We start from the raw sequence: 17,325 nt of genomic DNA, 5'->3' as shown, positions 1-17,325 counted from the left end.
TCAGATTGGATGGAGAGCATCTGTGAAAAGCAATTTTCAGGTGTTGTCACAGATTCTTAATAGGATTTAGGTCTGGACTTTGACTGGGCCATTCTAACACATGAATATGCTTTGATCCAAACCATTCCCTTGTAGCTCTGGCTGTATGTTTAGGATCGTTGTCCTGCTGGAAGGTGAACCTCCGCCTGAGTCTCAAGTCTTTTGCAGACTCTTATGCCCCGTACACACGATCGGTTCTTGTGAAGATGAAAATGAACCAATGGATTTTTTCATCAGATATCCGATGAAGCTGACTTTCATCAGTCTTGCCTACACACCATCGGTTAAAAATCTGATTGTGTCCAACACGGTGACGTAAAACACAACGACGTGCTGAGAAAAATTAAGTTCAATGCTTCCGAGCATGCGTTGACTTGATTCTGAGCATGCATGGATTTTTGACCGATGGAGTTCCACACAGACGATCGTTTTTTTCTATCGTTTTTTAAACCATAAGAAAAATTTAAAACAGGTTCTACGTTTTTTTCACCGATGGGGAAAAAAAACCATGGGGCCCACACACAATCGGTTCGTCCGATGTAATCGGTCCGTTTTCATCAGACGAACCGATCATGTGTACAGGGCATAACAGTTTTTCTTATAAGATTGTCCTGTATTTGGCTCCATCTATCTTCTCATCAACTCATCAGCTTCCCTGTCCCTGCTGAAGAAAAGCACCCCCACAACATGATGCTGCCACCACCATGTTTCACGGTGGGGATGGTGTGTTCAGGGTGATGTGCAGTTTTAGTTTTCCGCCACACATAGCGTTTTGCTTTTAGGCCAAAAAGATCAATTTGGTCTCATCAGACCAGAGCACCTTCGCCCACATGTTTGCTGTGTCCCCCACATGGCTTCTTACAAACTGAAAAGAGGACTTCTTATGGCTTTCTTTCAACAATTACTTTCTTCTGGCCACTATTCCATAAAGACCAGATTTGTGGAGTGCACAACTAATAGTTGTCCTGTGGACAGATTCTCCCACCTGAGCTGTGGATCTCTGCAGCTTCTCCAGCGTTACCATGGGCCTCTTGGATGCTTCTCTGATTAATGCTCTCCTTGCCCAGCCTGTCAGTTTAGGTGGACGGCCATGTCTTGGTAGGTTTGCAGTTGTTCCATACTTTTTCCATTTTTGGATGATGGATTAAATAGTGCTCCGTGAGATGTTCAAAGCATGGGATATTTTTTTTTGAAAACCTAACCCTGCTTTAAACTTCTCAACAACTTTATCCCTGACCTGTCTGGTGTGTTCCTTGGCCTTCATGATGCTGTTTGTTCACTAAGGCCCCTTTCACATTGAGGAGTTTTTCAGGCGGTACAGCGCTAAAAATAGCGCTGCTATCCCGCCTGAAAAACTCCTGCCCAGCTACCTCAGTGTGAAAGCCTAAGGGCTTTCACACTGACGCGATGCGCTGGTGGGAGACAAAAAAATCTCCTGTCAGCAGCATCTTTGGAGCGGTAAAAGGAGCAGCGTGTATACCGCTCCTTCCCATTGAAAACAATGGGAAACCGCGGCAATACCGCCCAAAATGTGCCTCTATATAGGCGCATTGCGGGCGGTATTAACTCTTTATCGGCAGCTAGCGGGGGTTAATACCACACCGCTAGCGGCCGATTCCCGCGGCAATCCCGGCGGTATGGCGCCGCTATTTTTAACGGCGATATACCGCCACCGCGGCTACAGGTCCAATGTGAAAGGGGCCTAAGGTTCTCTAACAAATCTCTGATGTATTTATACTGAGATTAAATTACACACAGGTGGACTAGATTTACTAATTAGGTGACTTTTGAAGGCAATTGGTTCTGCTAGATTGTAGTTAGGGGGTATCAGAGTAAAGGGGGCTGAATACAAATGTACGCCACACTTTTCAAATATTTATTTGTGAAACAATTTGAAAACCATTTATCATTTTCCTTCCACTTCACAATTTTGTGCCACTTTGTGTTGGTCTATCACATAAAATCCCAATAAAAGAAATTTACCTTATTGGTTGTAACATGACAAAATGTGAAAAATGTCAAGGTGTATGAATACTTTTTCAAGGCACTGTACATAATACAATTTTCTTATTCAATTTCCTTCAAATTTACCTTCAACCATGTAGTCCAGTGCTTCTCAAATAGTGGGGCACGCCCCCCAGGGGGGGCCCGAGGCTCCATAAAGGGGGGCTCGTTCCGGACCGCGGCGATCGTGCCATTTAGTATCCGCTTCTGTCCCCAGCCTCCTCCGCTAGTTAGAGGAGCGGACGGCGGGAGGCGGGACATTTTTGAACTGGGGGACGGGACCAGAGAGGTAGCAGCCTGTTATGTTGGACGGCAGGTGATTGGCTGCTAGGAGGCGGTCCTAGCAGCCAATCACCAGTTCGCCCAAAAGTCTCCCCGCCCCGCCCAGTGCTGCAGCGGCTTCACTTGACGAATGTCCCGCCTCCTGCTCTCCACGCTGAAAAGTTACAGGTAGGAGTGGAGAGGGAGGAAGGGAGGAAAAATATATGGAAATGTTAAGGACGAGGAGTGGGGGCTGTGCTATGGGGGGAAAAGGGGGGTTATGTGATGGGGGAAACTGTGTGCAGGATATGTGATGGGGTCATGTAAAGGGGGCAATACTGTGTGGGGGGATATGTGATGGGGCAATACTGTGTGGGGGGGATATGTGATGGGGCAATACTGTGTGTGGGGGGATATGTGAAGAAGGGCAATACTTTGTGTGGGGGGATATGTGAAGAAGGGCAATACTGTGTGGGGGGATATGTGAAGAAGGGCAATACTGTGTGTGGGGGGATATGTGAAGAAGGGCAATACTGTGTGTGGGGGGATATGTGAAGAAGGGCAATACTGTGTGGGGGGATATGTGATGGGGCAATACTGTGTGTGGGGGGATATGTGAAGAAGGGCAATACTGTGTGGGGGGATATGTGGATACAGTGTTATGCAGAGGTGTACTTATAACAATTTTATAGACAAATGATACTATTTACAGTCGCGCGGGGGGCGCGAAATGTTTTCTTCTTCCTAGGGGGGGCATGACAGAAAATAATTGAGAAGCACTGATGTAGTCCAAGGACGGATCTGATTGCATACACAATGAAAGTGTTGACCTCATACTATATGGTTTTGGTAAATCTAAAGGAAAATTGTGCAAGAAAATTGTATAATGTATGGCCAGCCTTGAATGAATGAATGACTTGTATAGCGCTACACATGCGAACTGAATCGCCTCTAGGTGCTTTTTCCAGCCAGTGTCTGATTGGCTGGTGCGGTCATTTTACCCCCTATGATCTCGACACGCTTGGGACACACAGTCATACACACAGATATACACTGGACCAATTTGGACAAGATCCAATTTACCTACCAGCATGTCTTTGGAGTGTGGGAGGAAACCGGAGTACCCGGAGGAAACCCACGCAGACACAGGGAGAACATGCAAGCTCCAGGCAGATGGTGTCGTGGCCGGGATTCGAACCAGCGACCCTTTCACTGCTAGGTGAAAGTGCTACTCACTACACCACTGTGCTGCAGCCTTAGTGAGGCAGACTCACGATACCACTAACCACTGTACCCTCTTCCATCCAGCCTCCACCTGGTATCCTCCAGTCTGCTTCTCCAGACCATAAAAGAGATGTCCCAAACGTTGGAGAATAGGTCCCCCAGGGGTTGTAAAGATACAATTTTTTTTCTTAAATAGCTTCCTTTACCTTAGTGCAGTCCTCATCCTTCCATTTTGCTTTTAAATGTCCTAATTTGTTCTGAGAAATCCTCACTTCCTGTTCTTCTGTCTGTAACTACACACAGTAATGCAAGGCTTTCTCCCTGGTGTGGAGTGTCATGCTCGCCCCCTCCCTTGGACTACTGGAGAGACAGGACGCTCTCTACGTTGCAGATAGAGAAAGGAACTGTGTGTTAGTGGGCGTCCTGACTCTCCAGTAGTCCAAAGGAGGGGGCGATCACGACACCCCACACCAGGGAGAAAGCCTTGTATTACTGTGTGTAGTTACAGACAGAAGAACAGGAAGTGAGGATTTCTCAGAAGAAATAAAGGACATTTAAAAGAAAAATCGAAGGATGAGCTAAGTGAAGGAGGACTGCACTAAGGTAAGGGAAGATATTTAGGATTTATTTTTTTACCTTTACAACCCCTTTAACCTATGGTTGGAATCTCGATGACCTCAAAACAGTGTCTTCAGGAGTTTGCCCAAAGGGGCAGAGCCCCTCAGACAGGGAACTCCTCTGGCAGGGCTAAACCCACGATCCCACACCCTGCCTTGAGCTTTAGACTATTTATGGGCTCCCCAACCACCTCCTGGACACACCTCCCATTCTTCCTTCCACTGTAATTCTAGAATGTTCTAGAATGCAGGGTGAAGCAATCAGACCAGCAGCCCTTTGGAACACTGAGCAGGCTACAACAATCCGCTCCACTACAACCATTACAAACTAGGAGGGTGTTAGAACTGTATTGAGAAAGATATATATTCCGAATTTTCGTATTAACAAATTTTTTATTTCCGAATTTCCGAATTCCGAACTTTCGAATTTCCCTAATTTACGAAAAAAGCAAAAAAACGAATAAAACGGAAAAAAAATTTTTTTCGATTTTCCCGAATTTACGAATTTACGAAAAAATAAAAAAAATGATGAAACAAAAACGAAAACATTTTTTTTTTTGGAATTTCCCGAATTTCTGGAAAAAAAACCCGGAAATAACAAACGAAAAAAACTATTTTTTTTTGGCAGTGCACATGTCTATAAGTGCTGGTATTTAGCTTTTGGAAGAGAGCAAATCCTAGATAAGGAGTTTTATTACGGAGGGTAAAAATAAAAAAAAGAGGCCTAAAATACACGTATTAAAGCAAACACAAGGGTTAAATCTCTATCTAGTATAAAGCAAATGTTCAATGTAGGCTTCCCTTTGAATTGGATCTGATCTATTCATCATCATTCCGAACAGACTTCAAAGATGTATCAGATAAATGCCTAGCAGGGTAATTCATTAGGCGGAGATAGGAGTGATCTAGGTTCTATTGCATGTCACCATTCTCAGCGGTGCTCCAAACACATCTATGGGAAGTGAAAGAATACCTATTCTTGTTACTTTAGTCCCAAAATGTTGGGCTTTCTGCTACCTGCTCCTCGGGCAACAGTTTTGTTTCATTTATGTATCGATGGTAGGAGACTACAAGGGCTGGGAGAGAATTCACTGCCCATTGATTTGTATCTGTACAAGGGATGGATAGAAGAACTATACTGCACCATTGTCCTCACTAAAGCACAGCGGCGGCTGGTGCTCAAAATTTTTACAGGGGGCGCAAACAAATGAAAAAAAAAGGAAAAGACAATTGCAGCCTCACTGTGCCCATCAAAGGCAGCCACTGTGCCCATCAAAGGCAACCACTGTGCCCATCAAATGCAGCCACTGTGCCATGCCATCAATTGTCGCCACTGTGCCATCAATTGTCGCCACTGTGCCATCAATTGTCACCACTGTGCCCATCAATTGTCACCACTGTGCCATCAAATGCAGCCACTGTGCCCACATCAATTGTCCCCACTGTGCCCACATCAATTGTCCCCACTGTGCCCACATTAATTGTCGCCACTGTGCCCACATCAATTGTCGCCACTGTGCCCACATCAATTGTCGCCACTGTGCCCACATCAATTGTCGCCACTGTGCCCACATCAATTGTCGCCACTGTGCCCACATCAATTGTCCGCCACTGTGCCCACATCAACTGTCCCCCACTGTGCCCACATCAATTGTCCCCACTGTGCCCACATCAATTGTCCCCCACTGTGCCCACATCAATTGTCCCTACTGTGCCCACATCAATTGTCCCCACATCAATTGTCCCCCACTGTGCCCACATCAATTGTCCCCACATCAATTGTCCCCCACTGTGCCCACATCAATTATCCTCACTGTGCCCACATCAATTGTCCCCACTGTGCCCTCATCAATTGTCCCCACATCAATTGTCCCTACTGTGCCCACATCAATTGTCGCCACTGTGCCCACATCAATTGTCGCCACTGTGCCCACATCAATTGTCGCCACTGTGCCCACATCAATTGTCGCCACTGTGCCCACATCAATTGTCGCCACTGTGCCCACATCAATTGTCCGCCACTGTGCCCACATCAATTGTCCGCCACTGTGCCCACATCAATTGTCGCCACTGTGCCCACATCAATTGTCCCCCACTGTGCCCACATCAATTGTCCCCACTGTGCCCACATCAATTGTCCCCCACTGTGCCCACATCAATTGTCCCTACTGTGCCCACATCAATTGTCCCCCACTGTGCCCACATCAATTGTCCCCACATCAATTGTCCCCCACTGTGCCCACATCAATTGTCCCCCACTGTCCCCACATCAATTGTCCCCACTGTGCCCACATCAATTGTCCCCACATCAATTGTCCCCCCACTGTGCCCTGTAAAATGCTGCCAGTCAGATTGCCCCCCCCCCCCCCCGCCCGGCACTTACCTTTCTGGGGTTCGCCATCCTCCTTCCACGGTCCCTCTATGTCTTCTGCCGCCCTCGATGACGCTTCAGCCAATCAGGTTACTGATAACCAGAATCAGTGAACCTGATTGGCTGAGACGGCCGTCAGTCTTATCCAAGGGACGTAGCCAGGGCTGGACTGGGACAAAAAATTTGGCCCTGGACTTCATCCAGACTGGCCCACTTTGACAGGTCTCTCCCATGGCGACCGGACAACTTCCAGCCCCCCCCCCCACGGCCACCTAAACCCCCCTCTCCCCCTTCACTAGCCACTAGCCGTTCTACTTTATTAGAGTAGAATGACTGGTACAGGTACTCTTATAGGCAGTACCAGTGGGGAAGCTAGACATTATTTCACCTGGGGCAAATAATCAGTTTGGTGCCCCCCCTTATGGGAGAAGATTAGGCAGAAGTGAGAAACTCCCAGGCCTTAGCTGTTGAGTCAGCAGTCTGTCCCCTCCCCCATGCTCCTCTGGTCCTCCCCCTGCTTCTTTGTTCCCCCCAGGTGAGCGCTGTGGGCAGGGAGAGGAGGTGAGCGCTGCGGGAAGGGAGAGACAGAGGAGCGGAGGGGGCGGCGGTCCGCTGTCACTGAAGCCGGCCCACCGAGCCATCGGCCCACCGGGAAACTCCCTGTAGTCCCAATGGCCAGTCCATCCCTGGACGTAGCCCACTACGTTCCGAGGATAAGACATCCGGGAGCTGAAGGGCTGTACTGGGAAAGCCTATCAGAGCTGCCGGCTCTGATAGGCACTTCCGCACAGCCAACCAGCTGTCCTTATTCAGATAATCGGCGCCCAATGTCCGGTTATCTGAATAGACTGGCCACAATCACATACACTCATACAATGCATGAGTGTATGTTATTTGTGCGGCGCTGCAAAACAAATTTTTAAAAGCCTTAAAGGGCCCGTTTTTTTTTTTACTACAGGAGGGGGGGGCGGCTCCCGGGCGCCCCCTATGGACAAGCCGCCACTGCTAAAGCACCCAGATAATGTAAACTAATGATACACAGAATCAACTGGTGGATTATAATGTAGTACTATAGACTATGGTAGAGGTTTTTTTTTTATATAACATATAAAGGAGGTTTTACAAAAAAAATATATTTTACAATCAAAGGTGCTTTATTGTTGTCAAAACGGGTAAAACAGAGTATGCAGATTAACAAGGAACAAAACCATATGATATGCCTGGATCGTGTACACGAGCAGGGAAGAAGATACAGCCATAATTACATAGACAGATAAATAAAACCAGTATGAGTCACAATGTGAAAATGGAGTAGAAAAAAACAATAACCAGCGCATATCTCCCCTCCCCCCAAATATCCCTAGGTACTAGTCCAAGGGGCCCAAACCTTGTCGTACTTCCATTGGCAGCCCCTATTAATATAAGTTATTCTGTACATGGGCAAGGCCGAGTCTACCAGGGCTTCCCAGGAGGAGGCAGAGGGGGAAGAAGGGGAGATCCACTTCAGCAGAATCTCCTCCTTCTTGGCATAAAACAAAAGGTAGGACACCAATAATTTGAAGTGGTATGGCCGCTGTGCATCATCATGAACCCCTAGCAGGGCTAATTCAGGAGTGCACGGGAGGGACAGCTGCAGTCGAAGGTTTATTACACTGAAAACCTCTGAGCAAAACATGGCCACTATCGGGCATTCCCAGAACATGTGAAAAAATGCCCCACCCGAGTCCTACATCTAGGACATAGGGGGTCCCGGTCAGCGAAAATGCGGTGCAATTTCTGGGGTGTATAATAAATTCTGTGCAGGAATTTTACCTGGATGAGCTTGTCCATAGAGGAGATAACTAACCTTGGACCCTGCTCTAAATAGTCATCCCAGTCCTCCCTGTCAAGTGATGGTATGTCAATCTGCCATATCCTCCATAAACTATCCATCTTAGGAGAGTCAGTGCCCAGCAGGGCAGCATATAGAGTAGACAAAGGCTTGCCCAAGTCCCCAGAGGATAAGAGGTCCTCAATGGGGTCAGCCTGTAGGATTGGTGGTTGGGAAAATGGTGCACCACTAGCGTGTCGCAGCTGCAAGTACCTAGACCCCATCCATTGGGGTAGTTGGAATTTGTGCAGTAGGTCAGTCAACGGGAGCAAGACACCATGAGGCATAACATCTCCTAGGGTGAGAACACCCCGTCTGGCCCATACCTGGGGATCCGTGATAGTGCCGAAATGCGGTAGACTAGGATTGCCCCAGAGTGGGTGAGCCAGACCGGGATGCCCAAACCGCCGTCTAGCAGCCACCCATACAGCTGATGAAAGCTGATATAAACAAAGCAAAAAATATATAAATGAAAAAGAAATGTCTTTATAATTTTTTCAAACACTCAATTTTAACCACTTCCAGACCTTAGGTGTTTTTCAGATTCGGCATTTACAAGACTAAAAGAGGTTTTTTTGCTAGAAAATTACTTAAAACCCCCAAAAATTATATATATTTTTTTCTAACACCCTAGAGAATAAAATGGCGGTCATTGCAATACTTTTTGTCACACCGTATTTGCGCAGCGGTCTTACAAGCGCACTTTTTTTGGAAAAAATTCACTTTTTTGAATTAAAAAATAAGACAACAATAAATTTGGCCCAATTGTTTTATATGTTGTGAAAGATAATGTTACGCCGAGTAAAATAATACCCAACATGTCACGCTTAAAAATTGCGCCCGCTCGTGGCATGGCGTCAAACTTTTACCCATAAAAATCTCGATAGGCGACGTTTAAAAAATTCTATAGGTTGCATTTTTTGAGCTACAGAATACTCGCGTATGTGTTCGCTTCTGCGCGCGAGCTCGTCAGGACGGGGAGCTTTAAAATAATTTTTTTTTGTTTTCTTATTTATTATTATTGATTTTATAATTTTTTACACTGAAATAATAAAAAAAAAATGTATCACTTTTATTCCTATTACAACGAATGTAAACATTAGGGATGAGCTCCGCGTTCGATTCGAACGTATGTTCGACTCGAACATCGGTCGTTCGATCGTTCGTCGAAACTCGAACAAAACGGGTCGTTCGCGCCAAATTCGAGTGACGCAAAACGTCCCATAATTCACTGGGGCGTTGAGCGCTGATGATTGGCCAAGCATGCTGTATGTCCCACATGCTTGGCCAATCACAGCGCTCAAAAAACGAAGAGCCATAATTGGCCAAAGCCAGGGTGGCTTTGGCCAATTATGGCTCAGGGGGATTAGTACACGCCCCCCACTATAAAAGGCAGCCTGCACGGCTGCCTAGTGTAGTGTGTTGGCGGTTCTAGAGAAGATCAGTCAGTCAGACAGAGAGAGATAGAGAGATAGAGACACAGTGTCATAACTAGATAGATAGATAGATAGATAGATAGATAGATAGATAGATAGATAGATAGAAAGATAGATAGAGTAGGAAGTGTAGTCAGTATAGTTAAAAGTACAGTTTGTAGAGAATATATTCACATCCTTAGGCGTTGTCAATATATTTATAAACTGTACAGCTCAGCTAGTTTATCTATCAGGCAGGAGATTGTTCTACATGCAGCGCTCTAACGTGTTGTATTGCCTGCATTAGGGATTTACTTTAAATATAATTATTCTGTGTTATTTAACGTGTGCTAGTTAATTGCACACACAGACGCATTACCTGTTACTGCACGTGTGCAATTTATTTGCACAGAAGCGCAGTCGCTGTTAATGCAACTGGGCCATTGAATTGCACAGAAACGCAGTCGCTATTACTGCGTGCGTGCTGTTTAATAGCAACTAAAGGCAGTTGGTGTCACTGCGTGCGTGCTGTTAAATCGCATTTGACCGCAGTCGCTATTACTGCGTGCGTGCTGTTTAATAGCAACTAAAGGCAGTTGGTGTCACTGCGTGCGTGCTGTTAAATCGCATTTGACCGCAGTCGCTATTACTGCGTGCGTGCTGTTTAATAGCAACTAAAGGCAGTTGGTGTCACTGCGTGCGTGCTGTTAAATCGCATTTGACCGCAGTCGCTATTACTGCGTGCGTGCTGTTTAATAGCAACTAAAGGCAGTTGGTGTCACTGCGTGCGTGCTGTTAAATCGCATTTGACCGCAGTCGCTATTACTGCGTGCGTGCTGTTTAATAGCAACTAAAGGCAGTTGGTGTCACTGCGTGCGTGCTGTTAAATCGCATTTGACCGCAGTCGCTATTACTGCGTGCGTGCTGTTTAATAGCAACTAAAGGCAGTTGGTGTCACTGCGTGCGTGCTGTTAAATCGCATTTGACCGCAGTCGCTATTACTGCGTGCGTTCTGTTTAATAGCAACTAAAGGCAGTTGGTGTCACTGCGTGCGTGCTGTTAAATCGCATTTGACCGCAGTCGCTATTACTGCGTGCGTGCTGTTTAATAGCAACTAAAGGCAGTTGGTGTCACTGCGTGCGTGCTGTTAAATCGCATTTGACCGCAGTCGCTATTACTGCGTGCGTGCTGTTTAATAGCAACTAAAGGCAGTTGGTGTCACTGCGGCTATTTTGTTACTTTACACTTGAGCCAAGTCGCTCTTACTGTGTGGTTGCTGTTTAATACCATCTGAAAGCAGTTGGTGTGACAGCGACTATTTTGTTACTTTACACTTGAACCAAGTCGCTCTTACTGTGTGATTGCTGTTTAATAGCATCTGAACGCAGTCGGTGTGACAGCGACTATTTTGTTACTTTACACTTGAGCCAAGTCGCTCTTACTGTGTGGTTGCTGTTTAATACCATCTGAACGCAGTTGGTGTGACAGCGACTATTTTGTTACTTTACACTTGAGCCAAGTCGCTCTTACTGTGTGGTTGCTGTTTAATACCATCTGAACGCAGTCGGTGTGACAGCGACTATTTTGTTACTTTACACTTGAGCCAAGTCGCTCTTACTGTGTGGTTGCTGTTTAATACCATCTGAACGCAGTTGGTGTGACAGCGACTATTTTGTTACTTTACACTTGAACCAAGTCGCTCTTACTGTGTGATTGCTGTTTAATACCATCTGAACGCAGTCGGTGTGACAGCGACTACTTTGTTACTTTACACTTGAGCCAAGTCGCTCTTACTGTGTGGTTGCTGTTTAATACCATCTGAACGCAGTTGGTGTGACAGCGACTATTTTGTTACTTTACACTTGAGCCAAGTCGCTCTTACTGTGTGGTTGCTGTTTAATACCATCTGAACGCAGTCGGTGTGACAGCGACTATTTTGTTACTTTACACTTGAGCCAAGTCGCTCTTACTGTGTGGTTGCTGTTTAATACCATCTGAACGCAGTCGGTGTGACAGCGACTATTTTGTTACTTTACACTTGAGCCAAGTCGCTCTTACTGTGTGGTTGCTGTTTAATACCATCTGAACGCAGTTGGTGTGACAGCGACTATTTTGTTACTTCACACTTGAGCCAAGTCGCTCTTACTGTGTGGTTGCTGTTTAATACCATCTGAACGCAGTCGGTGTGACAGCGACTATTTTGTTACTTTACACTTGAGCCAAGTCGCTCTTACTGTGTGGTTGCTGTTTAATACCATCTGAACGCAGTTGGTGTGACAGCGACTATTTTGTTACTTTACACTTGAACCAAGTCGCTCTTACTGTGTGATTGCTGTTTAATACCATCTGAACGCAGTCGGTGTGACAGCGACTACTTTGTTACTTTACACTTGAGCCAAGTCGCTCTTACTGTGTGGTTGCTGTTTAATACCATCTGAACGCAGTTGGTGTGACAGCGACTATTTTGTTACTTTACACTTGAGCCAAGTCGCTCTTACTGTGTGGTTGCTGTTTAATACCATCTGAACGCAGTCGGTGTGACAGCGACTATTTTGTTACTTCACACTTGAGCCAAGTCGCTCTTACTGTGTGGTTGCTGTTTAATACCATCTGAAAGCAGTTGGTGTGACAGCGACTATTTTGTTACTTTACACTTGAACCAAGTCGCTCTTACTGTGTGATTGCTGTTTAATACCATCTGAACGCAGTCGGTGTGACAGCGACTATTTTGTTACTTTACACTTGAGCCAAGTCGCTCTTACTGTGTGGTTGCTGTTTAATACCATCTGAACGCAGTTGGTGTGACAGCGACTATTTTGTTACATAACACCTGAACGCATAACTATGGCTGGAAGGACAAAGAGAGGCAGAGAGTCACGAGGGCAAGCAGGCTCTGCATCTAGAGGTAACGCTGGTGATGGATGTGGTGCATCCTCTTCAGCACGTGGCCGTGGCCGCTCGTCCTTCTTTTCGGGAGCTGGCCGTGTTGAGCCTTAACATGCTGAGAAATTAGTTGAGTGGATGACCAAGCCGTCCTCATCCTCCTCATCCTCTCTCACACAGACTGATTATAGTTTGTCTGGCAAAGCAGCTGCCAAGGCGTCCTCTACCCTCTGCACAATGGGATCACACAATCCTTCCCTAGTCCCACCGTGTCCTCCTGAGGAGTCCCCCGAACTGTTTCAACACAGTGTTGGGTACATGCTAGCTGAAGATGCACAGCGTTTTGAAGACTCCGATGACGGAACACTGATAGAGGAAGGCATTGATGTGAGCCCAGGGAGAGGGGGTGGCCGAGAGGGACAACAATCTGGGAGTGATGTTCCCCCAGCTGGAGCATACTGCCAGGTTGTCGCCAGTGATGATGAGGAGGGAGGGGATGATGAGGTCATTGACTCTACCTGGGTGCCTGGTAGGAGAGAGGAGGAGGAGGAAGAGGACGAGGCACAGGCACATCTTCAAAGAGGCAGGAAGCCCTCCAGGGGTCAGCTTAAGGGCAGTACACCAACTGCATTACGTGGCGCTGCTGTGTCTCAACGGTACAGCAAAAGTTCTTTGGTGTGGGCCTTTTTTGAAACCTGTCCATCAGATGCTACCTTTGCTGTTTGCAACATATGTCTCAAGCGTATCTCGCGTGGCCAAAACATCACCCGCTTGGGCACCACATGCTTGTCCAGACATATGTCGACCTGCCATGCAGCTCGTTGGCAGGCATACCAGAAAGACCCACACCAAAGACCAAAGCGGTCCTCCCCTTGCCCTTCTGTGACCTCAAACCCCACTAAACCCCTAGTCCTCTCTGCAGCCTGCACCGAAGGTGTAGAAATAGGTGTGTCACAACGTAGTAGTGGTAGTACATCCGGCCAATCTACTGATATTACCAGACAAATTTCCCTGCCCCAGCTGCTGCAGCGCCGAAAGAAGTACGCTCCCAGCCATCCACATGCCCAGCGGTTGAATGCTAGCTTAGCAAAATTGCTAGCACTTCAACTGCTACCTTTTCAGTTGGTAGATTCTGCCCCCTTCCGTGAGTTTGTGGAATGTGCAGTACCTCAGTGGCAAGTACCCAAACGCCACTTTTTTTCACGGAAGGCGATTCCGGCTCTCTACCGGCATGTGGAAGGCAATGTCCATACCTCGCTGGACAGGGCGGTCAGTGGTAAGGTGCATCTTACCGCTGACTCATGGTCCAGCAGGCATGGACAGGGACGTTACCTGTCTTTTACGGCCCATTGGGTGACTCTGCTGGCAGCTGGGAAGGACGCAGGTCAAGGCACAGTAGTTTTGGAGGTTGTTCCACCACCACGCCTCCAAAACACTACAACTGCTTGTGACACACCTCTCTCCTCCACCCCCTCCTCTTCTTCTTCCTCTGTGGCCTCTTCCTGTGGTGATGTTGGCTCAGAACCAGCCGTGCTCCGTAGGCGTACGACGGGCTACGCAGGAATGCAGGCCAAGAGATGCCATGCGGTCCTAGAGCTGGTGTGCTTGGGAGACAGGAGCCACACTGGGGAAGAGGTTCTTTCAGCTCTGCAGGGGCAGGCTCAGAGGTGGTTGACGCCACGCCAGCTGAAGCCTGGAATGGTGGTCAGCGATAATGGCACCAACCTCCTCTCTGCCCTGCGACGTGGAAAACTCACCCATGTGCCCTGTTTTGCGCATGTTCTCAATTTGGTGGTGCAGCGGTTCTTGGGCAGGTACCCTGGCTTACAGGATGTCCTGAGGCAGGCCAGGAAAGTCTGTGTGCATTTCCGGAGGTCATATAATGCCACTGCTCGGCTGACAGACCTCCAGAGGGAATACAACCTGCCCAAGAACCGCCTAATCTGTGACATGCCCACCAGATGGAACTCTACGTTGGCCATGCTGCAGCGGCTGCACACGCAGCAGAGGGCCATCAATGAGTACCTGTGCCAATATGGCAGCAGAACTGGCTCAGGGGAGCTTGGTTTTTTTTCACCACGCCAGTGGGCCTTGATCAGGGATGCATGCACTGTCCTGTCACCATTTGAGGAGGCCACGAGGATGGTGAGCAGTGACAGTGCATGCATCAGTGAGACTGTCCCGCTTATTCACATGTTGGAGCACACCCTACGTGGAATAATGGACAGGGCCCTTGAGGCAGAACAGAGGGAGGAAGAGGAGGACTTCCTTACCTCTCAAGGCCCCCTTTATCCAGACACTGTTCCTGCTTGCCCACCTGGAACACAGGAAGAGGAGGAGGAGGATGAGGAAGAGGAGGAGGAGGAGGATTGTATCAGCAGCATGGAGGTGGAGCCTAGCACTCAGCATCAACAGCAGCAGTCTTCAAGGGATCATTTACAGTCCCAAGGAACACGTGGACTTTTACGTGGCTGGGATGAGGTGGCTGAGGATCCTGTCGTCCTCAGTGACCCAGAGGACTGTGCCCCGAATGCCTCTGCAAACCTACGCTGCATGGCCTCCCTGATTCTGCAAAGCCTGCGTAAGGATCCTCGTGTACGTGCTATCAAGGAGAGGGATCATTACTGGCTGGCAACTCTCCTTGATCCACGTTACAAGAGTAAGGTAACGGATCTTATGTTGCCATCGCAGAGGGAGCAGAAGATGAAACTACTGCGGGAGGCCTTGCAGAAGGGTCTGTGCAATGCGTTCCCAGAACCGGGGGGATTACCAAAACCTGGCCCTGGACAACGTCTTGCTGAGGCTTCGGTGAGTCAGAGAAGGAGCGGTGGAGAAGGTGGCCGTCTGACCGATGCGTTCAGACAATTTTTTAGTCCGCAGCCCCAAGGTCTGACCGGTTCCAGCAACCATCGCCAGCGTCTGGTTTACATGGTCCGGGAATACCTAGCGGCAAGATCCGACTTGGACACCTTCCCCACGGAAAATCCTCTGGCTTACTGGGTCTTGAGGATGGATCACTGGCCAGAGCTTGCACAGTACGCAATTGAGCTACTGGCTTGCCCTGCATCCAGTGTTCTTTCAGAACGTACATTCAGTGCTGCTGGAGGCTTTGTGACCGATCACAGGGTACGCCTCTCCACCGACTCTGTTGATCGACTGACCTTCATCAAAATGAATCAGGCTTGGATCAACACCGGCTACCAAGCACCTGATGCTGATGTTACTGAATAAGAATTTTGTGTTGAAATATCAGATCCCTTTGAGACTGCTGATGCTGAGTGACTGTCCTGTTGTGCTGCTGATGGAATATCCTTCTCCTCCTCACTTTTCATGCTGTTAGCTAGTAAGAAATGTTGTTTTTCTGTGCTCCGCCACCAGTGCCTAAGGCCTAATTTTTCTGCCCCTGTTTAACAGGGGCGCCTAATAACAATTTTTGATGCAATACTTTGCACGTGGCCTAAGGCCTAATTTTTGTGCCCCTGTGTAACAGGGGCGTCTAATAACAATTTTTGATGCAATACTTTGCACGTGGCCTAAGGCCTAATTTTTGTGCCCCTGTGTAACAGGGGCGTCTAATAACAATTTTTGATGCAATACTTTGCACGTGGCCTAAGGCCTAATTTTTGTGCCCCTGTGTAACAGGGGCGTCTAATAACAATTTTTGATGCAATACTTTGCACGTGGCCTAAGGCCTAATTTTTGTGCCCCTGTGTAACAGGGGCGTCTAATAACAATTTTTGATGCAATACTTTGCACGTGGCCTAAGGCCTAGATTTTGTGCCCCTGTGTAACAGGGGCGTCTAATAACAATTTTTGATGCAATACTTTGCACGTGGCCTAAGGCCTAATTTTTGTGCCCCTGTGTAACAGGGGCGTCTAATAACAATTTTTGATGCAATACTTTGCACGTGGCCTAAGGCACAATTTTTGTGCCCCTGTGTAACAGGGGCGCCTAATAACAATTTTTGATGCAATACTTTGCACGTGGCTCCTTGTTGCGCTCCAATTACAGATATTGGGAGGGGTTGCAGTGTTATGTTGCGCCTACGGACACATTTTTATGCCCCTGTGTAACAGGGGCACCTAATAACAATTTTTGATGCAATACTTTGCACGTGGCTCCTTGTTGCGCTCCAATTACAGATATTGGGAGGGGTTGCAGTGTTATGTTGCGCCTATGGACACATTTTTATGCCCCTGTGTAACAGGGGCACCTAATAACAATTTTTGATGCAATACTTTGCACGTGGCTCCTTGTTGCGCTCCAATTACAGATATTGGGAGGGGTTGCAGTGTTATGTTGCGCCTATGGACACATTTTTATGCCCCTGTGTAACAGGGGCACCTAATAACAATTTTTGATGCAATACTTTGCACGTGGCTCCTTGTTGCGCTCCAATTACAGATATTGGGAGGGGTTGCAGTGTTATGTTGCGCCTACGGACACATTTTTATGCCCCTGTGTAACAAGGGCGCCTAATAACAATTTTTGATGCAATACTTTGCACGTGGCTCCTTGTTGCGCTCCAATTACAGATATTGGGAGGGGTTGCAGTGTTATGTTGCGCCTACGGACACATTTTTATGCCTCTGTGTAACAAGGGCGCCTAATAACAATTTTTGATGCAATACTTTGCACGT

The sequence above is a fragment of the Rana temporaria genome, chromosome 4, assembly GCF_905171775.1.
Source record: "Rana temporaria chromosome 4, aRanTem1.1, whole genome shotgun sequence".
Classification (NCBI taxonomy): Eukaryota; Metazoa; Chordata; class Amphibia; order Anura; family Ranidae; genus Rana; species Rana temporaria.
Note: the sequence above shows the minus strand (reverse complement) of the source record.